The sequence below is a fragment of the Xenopus laevis genome, chromosome 4S (genome assembly GCF_017654675.1).
Source record: "Xenopus laevis strain J_2021 chromosome 4S, Xenopus_laevis_v10.1, whole genome shotgun sequence".
In the NCBI taxonomy this organism is placed as follows: Eukaryota; Metazoa; Chordata; class Amphibia; order Anura; family Pipidae; genus Xenopus; species Xenopus laevis.
In genome coordinates this window covers 81987626-82005718 of record NC_054378.1, presented here as the reverse complement: position 1 = coordinate 82005718, position 18093 = coordinate 81987626, and the positions used below count along the sequence as shown (strand labels likewise).

At 39.6% G+C, this 18093-nt stretch overlaps 1 pseudogene; it reads left to right on the top strand.

Annotated features, from left to right (window-relative positions):
- The window catches only part of LOC108714999, a 366710-nt pseudogene that overhangs the window by 305492 nt on the left and 43125 nt on the right, over window positions 1-18093 (top strand).

The window sequence follows — 18093 nt, the reverse complement described above, 5'->3', positions numbered from 1 at the left end:
TGTGTGACCACAAAATACATATAGACAAATACAAGAGTCCTCTGCACTCAACCCATTATCAATATATTTAAGACAGAGACATTTTGTTCATACTACTACTGAAAAATGCCTTACCCTTTAAACAAAACAGGGATTGTTTGTCCATATATTGCAATATATTTAAGCTGGCCAACTACATCAAAGTCATTCCATATCTGGCCAGTGCTAAGCTTAATTTTATCTGATTCATTAAGATTTCTATTGCTTCAGTATACATTTTATAAAGGGACTAAGTTTTACCTGGCTGCCATATTTGTGCAGCAGTAGTCTATTGGTATTGGAAGTCTGACTAGTTACAGTCAGGTTGGCAAAACAGTAAAGTTTAGGAAAAATTAGTAACAACTACAGTATGTTCAAAAGCAGACCTATCAGTAGGGATGTAGCGAACGTCGGAAAAAAAGTTCGCGAACATATTCGCGAACTTGCGTCAAAAATGCGAACGGTTCGCGAACGTCGCGAACCCCATAGACTTCAATGGGAAGGCGAATTTTAAAAGCTAGAAAATACATTTCTGGCCAGAAAAATGATTTTAAAGTTGTTTAAAGGGTGCAACGACCTGGACAGTGCCATGCCAGAGGGGGATCAAGGGCAAAAATGTTTCTAAAAAATCCATTGTTGACACAGCGCTGCGTTTTGTGCTGTAAAGGGCAGAAATCACACTACATTTCTAAACCTGTGTAATAAAATGCTTTAAAACGTCCGGCGTCTACATGCCAATCAAGTCGTGTAAAGGTTACAGCCTGTTCACACGCAAAGACGAAACGCGGTGCTTACTGCAACGCAAAAAGACGCAAAGAGCTTTAATGAATGATACCGTTAAGTGAGCAAATAATAGTTTTTAATTACTAGTTGCTTGTCACCTCCAGGATGTTCGTCCTGTTGGTGGCAATATTTCTGTAGTGGTGTGTTTAGCAGTCACCGTGCTTGTGCGCACGTGCACTGTCAGGCAGAGGTAATTCAATGTACAGTGAAGTGAACCAAAAAACACTGATTCTGCAGTGTGGGCCCAGTTTTGGTCTACTTTATTGATCACCTGCGGTGACCATAAAAGATGCGATTTTGCCACTGTTGCAGAACCCTGAAAAATTAGGCATGTGTACTTTCCTGAAAAATTATTTTTTTTTTGTCGCAGCCACTGAACCAGAAGTCCAGAAACAATATGCCATATAAATGCTGAAAATATTAATTTTTTTTTGTCGCAGCCACTGCAGCACAGAGGCCAGAAAAAATATGCCATATAAATGCAAACAATATTAATTTTTTTTTGTTGCAGCCACTGCAGCACAGAGGCCAGAAAAAATATGCCATATAAATGCAAACAATATTAATTTTTTTTGGTCGCAGCCACTGCAGCACAGAGGCCAGGAAAAATATGCCATATAAATGCTAACAATATAAATTTTTTTTGTCGCAGACACTGAAGCACAGAGGCCAGAAAAAATATGCCATATAAATGCTGAAAATATTCATTTTTTTGTCACAGCCACTGAAGCACAGAGGCCAGAAAAAATATGCCATATAAATGCTGAAAATATTCATTTTTTTTGTCGCAGCCACTGAAGCACAGAGGCCAGAAAAAATATGCCATATAAATGCTGAAAATATTCATTTTTTTGTCACAGCCACTGAAGCACAGAGGCCAGAAAAAATATGCCATATAAATGTTGAAAATATTCATTTTTTTGTCACAGCCACTGAAGCACAGAGGCCAGAAAAAATATGCCATATAAATGCTGAAAATATTCATTTTTTTGTCACAGCCACTGAAGCACAGAGGCCAGAAAAAATATGCCATATAAATGCAGAAAATATTCTGTTTTTTTTGGTCGCAGCCACTGAAGCACAGAGGCCAGAAAAAATATGCCATATAAATGCTGAAAATATTCATTTTTTTGGTCGCAGCCACTGAAGCACAGAGGCCAGAAAAAATATGCCATATAAATGCTGAAAATATTCATTTTTTGTCACAGCCACTGAAGCACAGAGGCCATAAAAAATATGCCATATAAATGCTGAAAATATTCTGTTTTTTTTGGTCGCAGCCACTGAAGCACAGAGGCCAGAAAAAATATGCCATATAAATGCTGAAAATATTCATTTTTTTGTCACAGCCACTGAAGCACAGAGGCCATAAAAAATATGCCATATAAATGCTGAAAATATTCTGTTTTTTTTGGTCGCAGCCACTGAAGCACAGAGGCCAGAAAAAATATGCCATATAAATGCTGAAAATATTCATTTTTTTGTCACAGCCACTGAAGCACAGAGGCCAGAAAAAATATGCCATATAAATGCAGAAAATATTCTGTTTTTTTTGGTCGCAGCCACTGAAGCACAGAGGCCATAAAAAATATGCCATATAAATGCTGAAAATATTCATTTTTTTGTCACAGCCACTGAAGCACAGAGGCCATAAAAAATATGCCATATAAATGCTGAAAATATTCAATTTTTTTGTCACAGCCACTGAAGCACAGAGGCCAGAAAAACTCAGGATTTTCCTGGATTCAAATTAAACCAGTAGGGTTTGCACCCTAGTTTGTAACGGTGGTGGAGGGAGGAGGACGCTAAAGGACAGCTGTATGTGGAGTCATGAGGCGTGCAGAGAAGGACAGCTGCATGGGGAGTCAGAATCAGAAACTCAGCACAAGTCTTCCGGTGTGCAGTAACCCTCCGAGATCCACCCCTCATTCATTTTAATAAAGGTCAGGTAATCCACACTTTTGTGAGCTAGGCGAGTTCTCTTCTCAGTTACAATCCCTCCTGCTGCACTGAAGGTCCTTTCTGAGAGGACACTTGAGGCGGGGCAAGACAAGAGGTTCATGGCAAATTGTGACAGCTCTGGCCACAGATCAAGCCTGCGCACCCAGTAGTCCAGGGGTTCATCGCTCCTCAGAGTGTCGATATCTGCAGTTAATGCCAGGTAGTCCGCTACCTGCCGGTCGAGGCGTTCTTTGAGGGTGGATCCCGAACGGTTCTGCCGCTGCCTTGGACTGAAAAACATTTGCATGTCTGACGTTACAGAGTGGCCAAAGTGCTTTGTCCTTGCAGGTGCGCTCGTGGCAGGATTACTGGCACCTCTGCCCCTGGAATGTTGATGAGTTCCTGAAGTGACATCACCCTTAAAAGCATTGTACAACATGTTTTGCAGGCTGGTTTCTAAATGCAGCATCCTTTCAGACTTGTGGTATGTTGGTAACATTTCTGCCACTTTATGCTTGTACCGAGGGTCTAGTAGAGTCGCGACCCAGTACAGGTCCTTCTCCTTAAGCCTCTTGATACGGGGGTCCTTCAACAGGCATGACAGCATGAAAGACCCCATTCTCACAAGGTTGGATGCAGAGGTATCCATCTCCGCTTCCTCGTTATCAAGGACTGCATCATCCACGGTCTCCTCCCCCCAGCCACGTACAAGACCAGGGGTCCCCAAAAGGTCACCACTAGCCCCCTGGGAAGCCTGCTCCTGTTGGTCCTCCTCCTCCACAAAGCCACCTTCCTCCTCTGACTCCACTTCTGACACCTCTCCCTGCGTTGCAGCAGGTGCCTGGGTTCGTTCTGGTGATTCCGACCAGAAATCGTGCGCTTCCTGCTCCTCGTCACGCTGGTCTACAGCCTCATCTGTCACTCGTCGCACGGCACGCTCCAGGAAGAAAGCGAAGGGTATTAGGTCGCTGATGGTGCCTTCGGTGCGACTGACCATATTTGTAACCTCTTCAAAAGGGCGCATGAGCCTGCAGGCATCGCGCATAAGCACCCAGTAACGGGGTAAAAAAATCCCCAGCTCTGCAGATCCAGTCCTACCACCCAGTTCAAACAGGTATTCGTTGACGGCTCTTTGTTGTTGCAGCAGACGTTCCAACATGAGGAGAGTTGAATTCCAGCGAGTCTGGCTGTCGCAAATCAAACGCCTGACTGGCATTTTGTACCGCTGCTGAATGTCAGCAAGGCGTGCCATGGCTGTGTAGGACCGTCTGAAATGGGCCGACACCTTCCTGGACTGCCTGAGAACGTCCTGGAATCCTGGGTACTTTGAGACAAAACGTTGTACTATTAAATTCAGAACATGTGCCATGCAGGGCACATGTGTTAAATTGCCCAGTCTCAGTGCTGCCAACAGATTGCTTCCATTGTCACACACCACTTTTCCGATCTTCAGTTGGTGTGGGGTCAGCCACCGATCGGCCTGTGACTGCAGAGATGACAGGAGTACAGATCCGGTATGGTTTTTGCTTTCCAGGCACGTCATCCCCAAGACAGCATGACAACGGTGTACCTGGCACGTCGAATAGCCTAGGGGGAGCTGGGGGTGCACAGGTGTGGAGGAGGAGGACCCAGCAGCAGAGGACGAAGAAGAGGAAGAAGACGAGGTAGAGAGCGAAGGAGGAGTAGAGGTGGTGGCAGAACCGCGTGCAATCCGTGGCGGTGACACCAACTCCACTGTCGTTGTTGAGCTACACATTCCCTGCTTCCCAGCCATTACCAAGTTCACCCAGTGGGCAGTGTAGGTGACATACCTGCCCTGACCATGCTTGGAGGACCATGCGTCAGTAGTCATATGGACCTTTGGCCCAACACTAAGTGACAGAGATGCGGTGACTTGGCTCTGCACATGGTGGTACAGGTGTGGTATTCCCTTTTTTGAAAAAAAATTGCGGCTGGGTACCTTCCACTGCGGTGTCCCAATTGCTACAAATTTGCGGAAGGCCTCAGAGTCCACCAGCTGGTATGGTAAAAGCTGGCGGGCTAAGAGTGCGGACAAGCCAGCTGTCAGACGCCGGGCAAGGGGGTGACTAGCAGACATTGGCTTCTTACGCTCAAACATGGCCCTCACAGAAACTTGGCTGGGGGCAGATGACTGGGAATGGGAACTGGTGGTCAAGGTGGAAGGCGGAGTGGAGGGTGGTTCAGACGGGTGAAGGACAGCAGAGGTAGAGCAGTAAGATGCTGGACCAGAAGGAGGGTGGCTTTTAGTTTGCCTGTTGCCTTTGAGGTGTTGCTCCCAAAGTGCTTTGTGCTTGCCGTTCATGTGCCTTCGCATAGAAGTTGTACCTATGTGGCTGTTGGGCTTCCCAAGACTCAGTTTCTGACTGCACTCATTGCAAATGACAACGCTTTTGTCAGAGGCACACACATTAAAAAAATCCCACACTGCTGACCTTTTTGAGGCTGGCAATCTGGCGGTAACAGTAGAAGTCGGCGGCGTTGGCGGCAATGGCGGGTGCGTTGGCCGGCTGACCACAGGTGCCGATACATGTTGTTGCCCTACTGTTCCCTGCGAGCTGTCCTCCCTGCTTCTTCTAAGTCTTATTCTCCTCCTGCCTCTCTGACTCTCCGTCTCTCCATCTGAACTATCCTCCTCTTCCTCTCTTCTACTGGGCACCCATAAAACATCAATCTCCTCATCCTCATTCTCCTCAGATGCATCAATTTCTTCTAACAGCTCACAGAAGGAAGCAGCAGCGGGGACCTCCTCGTCATCACTCATTATGTCCATCTCTGTTGTGTTCTCTGCCAGAATTAAATCTGGTGTAACGTCCTCATCTCCTTCATCTTCTTCTGCCAATAATGGTTGCGCATCACTCAGTTCAAGAAACTCATGTGAAAATAACTCCTCTGACTCCAGTGAAGAAGGGGCGCCGGTGGTGGAGGAAGTGTTACGTGGGGTGCCCATAGCAGTGGAGGATGAGGATGTTGTGGTAAAGTTAGAAACGGTAGAGGATGGGGTGTGCTGTGTAAGCCAGTCAACTACCTCTTCAGCATTTTGGGAGTTCAGGGTCATTGCCTTTTTAAAACTGGGCAATTTCCTAGGGCCACAGGATAGCATAGCAGCACGGCCCCTTGTGCCTCTGCGTGGCGGCCTGCCTTTGCCTGGCATTATTTTTAAAACAACAACAACAACAACTCAGGTGGTGTTTCTAGAGACGGTATTATTATTGATATTTAGACAGAATGTGAACAAGCTCACACAGCTAGATGGGAGTTGTTTGAAAATGAAGAAGAAGAACACACTGGGCAAACAAGGCCTACAAGGTCAACGTATACACTACTACAGCAGTGGATACGGAATATATTATTGCTGCCTGAAAAACGTCACTCGGGTGGTGTTTCTAGAGACGGTATTATTATTGATATTTAGACAGAATGTGAACAAGCTCACACAGCTAGATGGTTGTTGTTTGAAAATGAAGAAGAAGAACACACTGGGCAAACAAGGCCTACAAGGTCAACGTATACACTACTACAGCAGTGGATACGGAATATATTATTGCTGCCTGAAAAACGTCACTCGGGTGGTGTTGCTAGAGACGGTATTATTATTGATATTTAGACAGAATGTGAACAAGCTCACACAGCTAGATGGTTGTTGTTTGAATATGAAGAACACACTGAGCAAATAATGCCTACAAGGTTAACGTATACACTACTACAGCAGTGGATACGGAATATATTATTGCTGCCTGAAAAACGTCACTCGGGTGGTGTTTCTAGAGACGGTATTATTATTGATATTTAGACAGAATGTGAACAAGCTCACACAGCTAGATGGTTGTTGTTTGAAAATGAAGAAGAAGAACACACTGGGCAAACAAGGCCTACAAGGTTAACGTATACACTACTACAGCAGTGGATACGGAATATATTATTGCTGCCTGAAAAACGTCACTCGGGTGGTGTTGCTAGAGACGGTATTATTATTGATATTTAGACAGAATGTGAACAAGCTCACACAGCTAGATGGTTGTTGTTTGAAAATGAAGAAGAAGAACACACTGGGCAAACAAGGCCTACAAGGTCAACGTATACACTACTACAGCAGTGGATACGGAATATATTATTGCTGCCTGAAAAACGTCACTCGGGTGGTGTTGCTAGAGACGGTATTATTATTGATATTTAGACAGAATGTGAACAAGCTCACACAGCTAGATGGTTGTTGTTTGAATATGAAGAACACACTGAGCAAATAATGCCTACAAGGTTAACGTATACACTACTACAGCAGTGGATACGGAATATATTATTGCTGCCTGAAAAACGTCACTCGGGTGGTGTTTCTAGAGACGGTATTATTATTGATATTTAGACAGAATGTGAACAAGCTCACACAGCTAGATGGTTGTTGTTTGAAAATGAAGAAGAAGAACACACTGGGCAAACAAGGCCTACAAGGTCAACGTATACACTACTACAGCAGTGGATACGGAATATATTATTGCTGCCTGAAAAACGTCACTCGGGTGGTGTTGCTAGAGACGGTATTATTATTGATATTTAGACAGAATGTGAACAAGCTCACACAGCTAGATGGTTGTTGTTTGAATATGAAGAACACACTGAGCAAATAATGCCTACAAGGTTAACGTATACACTACTACAGCAGTGGATACGGAATATATTATTGCTGCCTGAAAAACGTCACTCGGGTGGTGTTGCTAGAGACGGTATTATTATTGATATTTAGACAGAATGTGAACAAGCTCACACAGCTAGATGGTTGTTGTTTGAAAATGAAGAAGAAGAACACACTGGGCAAACAAGGCCTACAAGGTCAACGTATACACTACTACAGCAGTGGATACGGAATATATTATTGCTGCCTGAAAAACGTCACTCGGGTGGTGTTGCTAGAGACGGTATTATTATTGATATTTAGACAGAATGTGAACAAGCTCACACAGCTAGATGGTTATTGTTTGAATATGAAGAACACACTGAGCAAATAATGCCTACAAGGTTAACGTATACACTACTACAGCAGTGGATACGGAATATATTATTGCTGCCTGAAAAACGTCACTCGGGTGGTGTTTCTAGAGACGGTATTATTATTGATATTTAGACAGAATGTGAACAAGCTCACACAGCTAGATGGTTGTTGTTTGAAAATGAAGAACACACTGAGCAAATAATGCCTACAAGGTTAACGTATACACTACTACAGCAGTGGATACGATATATATGATTGCTGCCTGAAAAACGTCACTCGGGTGGTGTTTCTAGAGACGGTATTATTATTGATATTTAGACAGAATGTGAACAAGCTCACACAGCTAGATGGTTGTTGTTTGAAAATGAAGAACACCCTGAGCAAATAATGCCTACAAGGTTAACGTATACACTACTACAGCAGTGGATACGGAATATATTATTGCTGCCTGAAAAACGTCACTCGGGTGGTGTTTCTAGAGACGGTATTATTATTGATATTTAGACAGAATGTGAACAAGCTCACACAGCTAGATGGTTGTTGTTTGAAAATGAAGAACACACTGAGCAAATAATGCCTACAAGGTTAACGTATACACTACTACAGCAGTGGATACGATATATATGATTGCTGCCTGAAAAACGTCACTCGGGTGGTGTTTCTAGAGACGGTATTATTATTGATATTTAGACAGAATGTGAACAAGCTCACACAGCTAGATGGTTGTTGTTTGAAAATGAAGAACACACTGAGCAAATAATGCCTACATGGTTAACGTATACACTACTACAGCAGTGGATACGATATATATGATTGCTGCCTGAAAAACGTCACTCGGGTGGTGTTTCTAGAGACGGTATTATTATTGATATTTAGACAGAATGTGAACAAGCTCACACAGCTAGATGGTTGTTGTTTGAAAATGAAGAACACCCTGAGCAAATAATGCCTACAAGGTTAACGTATACACTACTACAGCAGTGGATACGGAATATATTATTGCTGCCTGAAAAACGTCACTCGGGTGGTGTTTCTAGAGACGGTATTATTATTGATATTTAGACAGAATGTGAACAAGCTCACACAGCTAGATGGTTGTTGTTTGAAAATGAAGAACACACTGAGCAAATAATGCCTACAAGGTTAACGTATACACTACTACAGCAGTGGATACGATATATATGATTGCTGCGTGAAAAACGTCACTCGGGTGGTGTTTCTAGAGACGGTATTATTATTGATATTTAGACAGAATGTGAACAAGCTCACACAGCTAGATGGTTGTTGTTTGAAAATGAAGAACACACTGAGCAAATAATGCCTACAAGGTTAACGTATATACTACTACAGCAGTGGATACGATATATATGATTGCTGCCTGAAAAACGTCACTCGGGTGGTGTTTCTAGAGACGGTATTATTATTGATATTTAGACAGAATGTGAACAAGCTCACACAGCTAGATGGTTGTTGTTTGAAAATGAAGAACACACTGAGCAAATAATGCCTACAAGGTAAACGTATACACTACTACAGCAGTGGATACGGAATATATTATTGCTGCCTGAAAAACGTCACTCGGGTGGTGTTTCTAGAGACGGTATTATTATTGATATTTAGACAGAATGTGAACAAGCTCACACAGCTAGATGGTTGTTGTTTGAAAATGAAGAACACACTGAGCAAATAATGCCTACAAGGTTAACGTATACACTACTACAGCAGTGGATACGATATATATGATTGCTGCCTGAAAAACGTCACTCGGGTGGTGTTTCTAGAGACGGTATTATTATTGATATTTAGACAGAATGTGAACAAGCTCACACAGCTAGATGGTTGTTGTTTGAAAATGAAGAACACACTGAGCAAATAATGCCTACAAGGTTAACGTATACACTACTACAGCAGTGGATACGATATATATGATTGCTGCCTGAAAAACGTCACTCGGGTGGTGTTTCTAGAGACGGTATTATTATTGATATTTAGACAGAATGTGAACAAGCTCACACAGCTAGATGGTTGTTGTTTGAAAATGAAGAACACACTGAGCAAATAATGCCTACAAGGTTAACGTATACACTACTACAGCAGTGGATACGGAATATATTATTGCTGCCTGAAATTATTGCTGGGTGGTGTTTCTAGAGACGGTATTATTATTGATATTTAGACAGAATGTGAACAAGCTCACACAGCTAGATGGTTGTTGTTTGAAAATGAAGAACACACTGAGCAAATAATGCCTGCAAGTGCACTACTATTGGTGCACTACTATGAAGAACAGCAACAGCACTGTACACGTTAAAGAACAGTAAGATAAGTAAAAGAAAAAAATATATATGTATATTAAAAAAAATATTTTTCTCGGGTTGGTGCTGCTGAACTACTAGGAGCAGCACAGTAGCACACCAGTCCCACTCCCCAACACTGCTAGACTAATAGCACTGGGCTTATAGTAGCAACTAGCAAAGTAAAAAAACAAAAAAGAAAATAAAAGCAGTCCTTACAAGGACTATTGGGTTATTACAGCAGTCAGCAGATGAGATCAGAAGAGATCAGTGCCCACAGCAGGCAGCTACATACAGAGCACTGCAGTAGAAGGTAGATTACTAGCCAGCAAAGCTACCCTAAAATGTCCCTCAAATCCCTGCAGACTTCTATCCCTCCAATACAGAGCAGTATCAAGTAGATTACTAGCCAGCAAACTTACTATCAACTGTCCCTCAAAGAAATCAGTGAAATCAGTAACAGCTCTCTCCCTACACTAGCTCTTGCAAGCACACACAGGCAGAATGAAAAAACGCTGCAGGGCTTCAGTTTATATATGGAAGGGGAGTGGTCCAGGGGGGTGTGGGGGTGGTCCAGGAGGGAGAGCTTCCTGATTGGCTGCCATGTATCTGCTGGTCTGGGGTGAGAGGTCAAAAAAAAGCGCCAGGTAAGGCGAACCCAAAATGGCGAACGTCGCGCGACGTTCGCGAACATTCGGCGAGCGCGAACAGCCGATGTTTGCGCGAACAAGTTCGCCGGCGAACAGTCCGCGACATCCCTACCTATCAGTGACAAACTGTAACAAATAATGTACCTGGTGGTCCAGTGGTGCGGCGGGGACGCCTGCCGCGCCGCTCCTCTTCAGCCGCCATTGCGCGCATTGGCACAAAATTCAAATGGGTATTTAAGGGAGCTCAGTTATTTCATCATTGCCCGTTATATGAGTTTGTTCCTGGTGCTTCTGAGCTTTAAGCTAAATCTGTCTGAACCTGTTTTGATTCCTGTTGTGACCCTTGCCTGGCTTTTGACTATTCTGACCTCTGGATCCTGACCCTTGCCTGAATACCGACTACCTCTCCTGCTAAATCCTTTCTGATTGATATCCCGGTTTAACCCTTGCCTGACTACGCTTATTCTCTGCCTGCCTCGACCCAGCCTGACCTTACTACTCTATTGCCTAACGCCTTGTACTACGACCTTCTGCCCAAAGACTTTCGCTAACAGTCGTGCCCCTCTGCCTATCCAGAACCTCTAGCCTTGCACCTCTCATTTAAGTCCTGGTGGCATCCAAGTAGCTGAGGGCTCCTCCCGAGGCCAAAGGCAGTCACACTACAGGTGAAGCATGAGTCGAGACGAGGTTGCTTGGCATTTGTTCTGGTGTTGGGTGCCGACCATGACGCAAACGATCAACAGGACCTATATGTAACTTTTAATTTGCATTAATATTTTTAAGAGTATTTTTTCAATGTCAGTATCACTTTAAAGACAAATTCTTCCTGCTTACCTTAACACAAATGTAAAGTCATACTTCTGCACTCCTCCACTAAAAACTTGAAATCTACATATTTACTGTACATATAGAAGTTTGGGTCTTAAATTCGCATGCTCCCCAGCGTTTTTAAAGACACTTTGCTTTAATAAAACACACAATAGCTATTTATTAAGGAGCAATTACAATTTTGAAAAAAACATATAATGAAACTAATTTCTATAACTTCTATAACCCTATATAATTTCTATTTCTTTTTTTTTTATTTAAGGAGTAGACCAAACATTTTGGGTAACATTCAAATTGCATGAGTGCAATGTGCACGAGTTATAAATAACTCTGACTGAGTTGTAAAGTTAAGTTTCAAATACTTTGCCAGGTATGGAATCATGGCAAAAATCTGCATTTTTTCATCAGCAAACCCACCCCAATAGACTCCAAATTATTATGCTCTAAAAAAGTCAGGGAAAAGTGTGAAAAAATGCACCTCATATAGTAAAATATAAAGATACAAGTTAGCATAAATTATGAACAAATGCAACTTAAAAACCCATTGGAAATGTTTTTTAAAAAGTAAATTTTTATACATAATCTCACAAAAGGTTTTATTAAATGTTTCTTTCCTCACGAAATACCATTAGGCCCATTGTTTTGAGAGCTGTATCTGCCATTGCCTGTGCTCTTCCAGGATTTCCCATTTTAGCTACTGGTGGAATTGATTCAGCAGAAAGTGGCCTGCAGTTTCTTCACAGTGGAGCTTCAGTTTTACAGGTATAGTTCCAATTATTTTACTTAAATAGAAAAATGCAACTCTGAAAACATGTACAAAAAAATATATAGTGTAATTAAAACATCATCTAGATATATGCAGGGCTGTAATCATATTTCTGCAATTATTGTCAGCATTTAAGGCCACACTTTATGTGCGCATTTTGGATAATAGTGTTTTGTACTGGCCATGGATTATTATAATTATGGTGTTACATTTTAGATAATTCATAAGCAGACCTGTGAATTTAATCTTAACCTTATGAAATTAGTTTAACTGTTGCTTTTATTATTATTTTTTGTCCATTAGACTTGTGTGTGAAAGAGGGGTTTATACAGCAAAAAAAAACAATATAGCCCCTTGCAATATTCTTTATTCTTAGGGTTCTGATATAATGTTATCTACAATCACTTATTTTAATACAACAATTAACACAATGTGGTCTTTTGTAGCAAAGATGGTCACTGGTCAGGTACAATATTCAAGAATATACACCAGTGGGCATACAAGTAGATATGAGAACATGAAACGTCTTAAATTCAAAGTATTTCACATATTGTATTATTTTTAAATATATTACCACCTCTTTTCACATTTCTAAATGTATTATTAGCTATTAAAAAAGTTAGTATTTTTGGTATATTTAGCTCTTGCAAAGTGTGTTTTATTTCTATGAAAAGCCTAGTAAAAAGGCTTAGGGACTGTTTTGTTTTTGCATCCCTGTTTCCATGAAATAACTGCAAAATATATTGTTTTTGGTTTTTCAAAACAATATTAGAAAAATATGTAAAATGTCATCATCTAAAACCATAACTCAGGTTTTTTTCCCTTACTAAAAATGGAAATCTTGGCAGAATTTCTTTTATTTTTTGAACTACAGTGTATTTCCAGGGCAAATATTTTGAAAGCCAAAAAGAAAAGATATAGTGAGGTTGAAAAGGGAGAACACTTTTAGGCAGGGAGCTCATCCCAGGTTTAAAGTTATTATGGCAACTTGTTTCCAGTACTGAAAGATGAAATCCTACTGCATGAAAGAACAGTTTTGAGGTAAGAGTTTAAACAATACAATATTATAGCAGCAATTTTGGGTCTCTGTAATGTAATGTTAGCATACAATTCATCTGGTTTATTGTAGTTATGTAATGTTCTTAATCTTCCATGGGGAAATTAGGTTTTCTTAAATGTCACTTTGTGTAGTTTTGGACAGCAGCTTATAAAGTTTCAGAAAAGTCTAGCTATGGATGAGTGGTCATGAGAGATTTGTTGTTGAGGTTTTTTAAAATGTCTAGCAAATTACGCATATAGGGGGTTATTTACTGAAACTTGAAATGTGCTCATTACTTTATTAAAACAAATTTGATCAAACTCCCATCCACAATTTTACTTTATCAATAATATAGTTAAATAAAAAATTAGTACAGGAAAAGACTCAATAAAATTGTGAAAAAATTAGAATCTAATGAATATTTCTGAGTATCACCCAAAAACCATGAATTATTCGTATTATTGTATTAAACCCTGTGCAGATCATGATATCTTCCAATTGTAAAATGGATGACTTTTTTTTTACTAAAAATTTGTATTTTACCCCTTAAAACCCCAACCAGAAAAATGTGTGCTTTAGTAACAAAAAAAACCCCCATAATGTTATAATTGAAATTAGATCAATGCAAATGACATTTTGAATTATTTAAGTTAATGGCCAACTTTCTTGAGGGGTTGGTATTTGCCTTCCTCTGCATAACTTGCTGGGATTTTTAGAACGTTTCATTTTGATTCACATTATTTTTTCATCCCTTTTTAGTATTCATTGTTCTTTAAAATTAAGTATGCAATCAGTGCCCACATTTTAAATACACAATACTCTGCATAACTTGCTGGGATTTTTAGAAAGATTAATTTTGATTGACATTCTTTTTTCATCCCTTTTTAATATTAATCTTCCTTTAAAATTAAGGATGTCATTAGTGTCCACTTTTTAAATGCACATTACTCATTATGTCACAGTGAGCCAAAAAGTTATGATTAGTGTCCATTTTTGGCACATAGCAGTTGTGTTAGTAAGGTATTATTCATAAATATTGGCTATTGATTCAAAGATGATTTTTGTTGCACCTTACTCTTCTGCATGCTGCCTGCTTTTCACAATCATACATTAGTTTACATAGCATTTCATCTATAAAAAAGAGCTTTAATTTATATTGTTATATATTGTAGGCCAAAATATTTTATTTTGCTCACAAGAGTATTAATTTTGTGATTGACAAAAGAGATAATTCTAGCTTAGAAAACAGGAGACAATGTATAATAGCTGTGGCTCACACATACTAGTTCTCAGGATGGTAATTAATGTGCTATGTATTTATTATGCAAAACTTAATTACTGTGCTGAGATCTAACATACTGCAACAAAAAGGTCTGGGTGACACAACATTAGTTTAAATGTTGTTAATTGCAATATGTAAGCCAGTTGCTATATGCATGCTCTTTCCAAAACCTTTCACACATAATGATTTTATGTAATAAATACAGTTAAATTACCACTTGTTATTCTTAAAATAATGTTATTATTGGAAACTAGCACTATGTATTCAGTAATAGGTTTCTAATCTTGTAAAAGTGTATGTAATAAACTTTTAGAAAATGTGTTTCAGTACTTAATCTTTAAATATGTAACAATTTCACCCAGTGCTTGAATTCACTTGAAAAAAAAGTGAAGGGATGCTATGTGCTAAAATAAACCCCTCCCACAATTATAAGCCACACCTGCTAGTATAATAAGGCTCACCCACAAACACTCTCTGGTTTCGCCCATTTTAAAGCAAAGCCATGTTGGTATTTCCTTGTAATGAACAGTTTGATACTCATTATGCAAAGATTTAAGTATGTGACCTGCTGGGACTCCAAAATGAAGAAGAAAGAAATGTGTAATTAGGCAGCATATTACAGTTCAGAGTTCACTTTTCAATTTTATGATGGTGAGTAAACAAGAAAATTTTTTTAGAGAGAGCAGACAGTATTTATTAACTAAACATAAAACCAATGGCAAATCATTACTCATAGACATCAGATGGACAGTAAGCATTTAAGGGTTTTCCGGATAACGGATCTTTCCATTATACTATATATATATGTAGAAGTTATCGGCACTCACCATTCATCAGATTAATTGCTGGGTGCTAACCAATCAATAATTATTCCAGTCCATGAAAGCACTCACAGCAGACGCCATCCAGGGTGTAGCAACAATGTTGTCAGGATAATGACAGGAAGTGTGGCACATCATTATATCATCTCCTGAACCAATCAGGGTCAATCACTCATTGGGATATCCCATGTGTGTGAACCATTCATATATATATATCAAAAATGGGTATAAAGTGATAGTGCTCATCTCACAAATACACTGTGATCATAATGTCTAGGCCTATATCTAAAATCTATATGTACGGCCATCAAGTGAATAGTATATAAAAAATCTTACAAATCTTTTTTTAAAAAAACACATTTACATATATAATAGTATATAATAGTATATAAACAATATTATACATTTTTTTTAAAAAAAACACATTTACATATATGTAAATATGTTTTTTTTTTTAAAAATTGATAAGATTTTTATATACTATTCACTTGATGGCCGTATAGATTTTAGATATAGGCCTAGACATTATGATCACAGTGTATTTGTGAGATGAGTGCTATCACTTTATACCCATTTTTGATAGATAGATATATGAATATATATATATATTCATACCGCATTTAGTTCCATCGAACAATCGAAGGAAAAATTGTTTGATCGAACGATTCGAAGGATTTAATCCATCGATCGAACGATTTTCCTTCGAACAGAAATTACTTAGAAAGCCTATGGGGAAGGTCCCCATAGGCTAACATTGGTGCTCGGTAGGTTTTAAGTGGCAAAGTAGGTAGTCGAAGTTTTTTTTAAAGAGACAGTACTTCGACTATCGAATGGTTGAATGATTTTTAGTTCGAATCGTTCGATTCGAAGTCGAAGTTGTAGTCGAAGGTCAAAGTAGCTAAAAAAAAACCTTGAAATTCGAAGTTTTTTTCCTTCTAATCCTTCACTCAAGCTAAGTAAATGTGACCCTTGGTGTGAATTATCCATATCTACCGACTGTTTAGTGGTTACCCTAGTCCTAGCCTTTTCCAGGACTAGTTCCAGAACCCTTAAACAGTATCCCTGCACTCAAAATTGAGTCCACATCTCACCTACTTGTTCTACCAAATCAACTTCTGAGTTATTTCTAAGTACCTGCTAAAATTGGGAAATAAGCCAAGATTTTTTCATTGACTCTGGATGGAAACTACTATAATGTAGTTAAACATTTTTATCATTGGGTTTATGACAAAGAGTAAATTCTAAATGTCTTATGAAAATCAGAGCTCATGGGCGCCATCTTCCAGATTTCCATTTTTCATTGGATTTAATATATAAACCCTTAAGACAGAAGCTGGTGTAGATCCAGGGTTGGACTGGGGGGGGGGGGCTGAGGCCAACCAAGGCTGCCATCTCAGGGCCCCCCTTGGGCCCCCCCTGCACCACGCATGTGTGCATGCATGCACTGTGTTCTACTGGCCCTTCTTTGGGGCAGTCATGACAGAGCTGGAGTGCAGGGTTTTTTCCTGGTGTCCAGTTGGCCCAGTCCGACATGTGTAGATTAGTGGCATAACTACAAAGAAAGAAAGCTGTGGTTGGACCTGGGTCAGAATACTCTGTATGGGGGACTGCAAGTCACCTGTGACACATTCAAACTTTCAGCTGGGGGTTTGTTTCCCAGAAAAAAAAAGAATTGCGGGGAGGAGCAGGCCCCCAAAGTTATAACACTCCTGTATTAAAATTACTGAATTTTAAAAAAGTGTTTCATCTTTGTTCATGTGCACTGAAAACATAATTATTATAAAATCCCTTATACCAGTTTGGTCTCAACAGTTTGTTTCATCTTTTAAGGGTTTTTAGCATTAAGATGCTTTTTAATTATTCCGACTCTCTGTAGGAAATGAAAGACTGAGGGCAATGCTGTGTAAAAGGAAATACTTTGCAGAAAATGCTACAAAGGAAAAAAAAAAGAAAAGCTAGCACATAGATGCACTAGGATTTAACTATAAATCAATAACCTGGTATTGCTTTATATTTATGAATTAGCAGTGACAACAGAAGTGCCTAATATTTTATTGGAAATAAAATATAGAGAAGTAAGAATTTTTAAAGATATCCTTTAAAAAACAAATATATAAACAACTGTTAAATAAGATGGGTTTGAGTTTATTTATAATTGTTCTAACATTTTATTTAAAGGTGGTTAAAAAAACCAAAACATTTATTTCTCCATATATGTCAGGGAAAATATTTCTCTGGGGGAACACATTATTGGGTAGGGCTTCCCATGGCATAGCTGTCGTGATACAAATCAGTACTAATAACTAGTAATGGGCAAATCTTGCCAATACAGATTTTTTTTTTGACGAGGTCGCTTTTTCATTATCGAAAGATGGCTTTTATTTTTTTTTTAAATCGGAATTTAAAAGTGCAGTGGGTCTGTAGTTTGTACACTGGGTAGGATCCTTATTCTCTACTGTAAGGATAGATGGGACATCAGAGAGGTGGCTGGGCTTGGTGAACCCCGTAAGTACTGATTGAACAAGTTTAATAAATATGGGGACAGTATATGCTGAAACAATTTGTAATATTTATACGCGATGCCATCTGAGCCTGGGGGTTTGCCATTAGACATGCTTTTAAGGTTGGAAGCTAATTCAATTTCAATTTCTTTATTTCGAATTTGC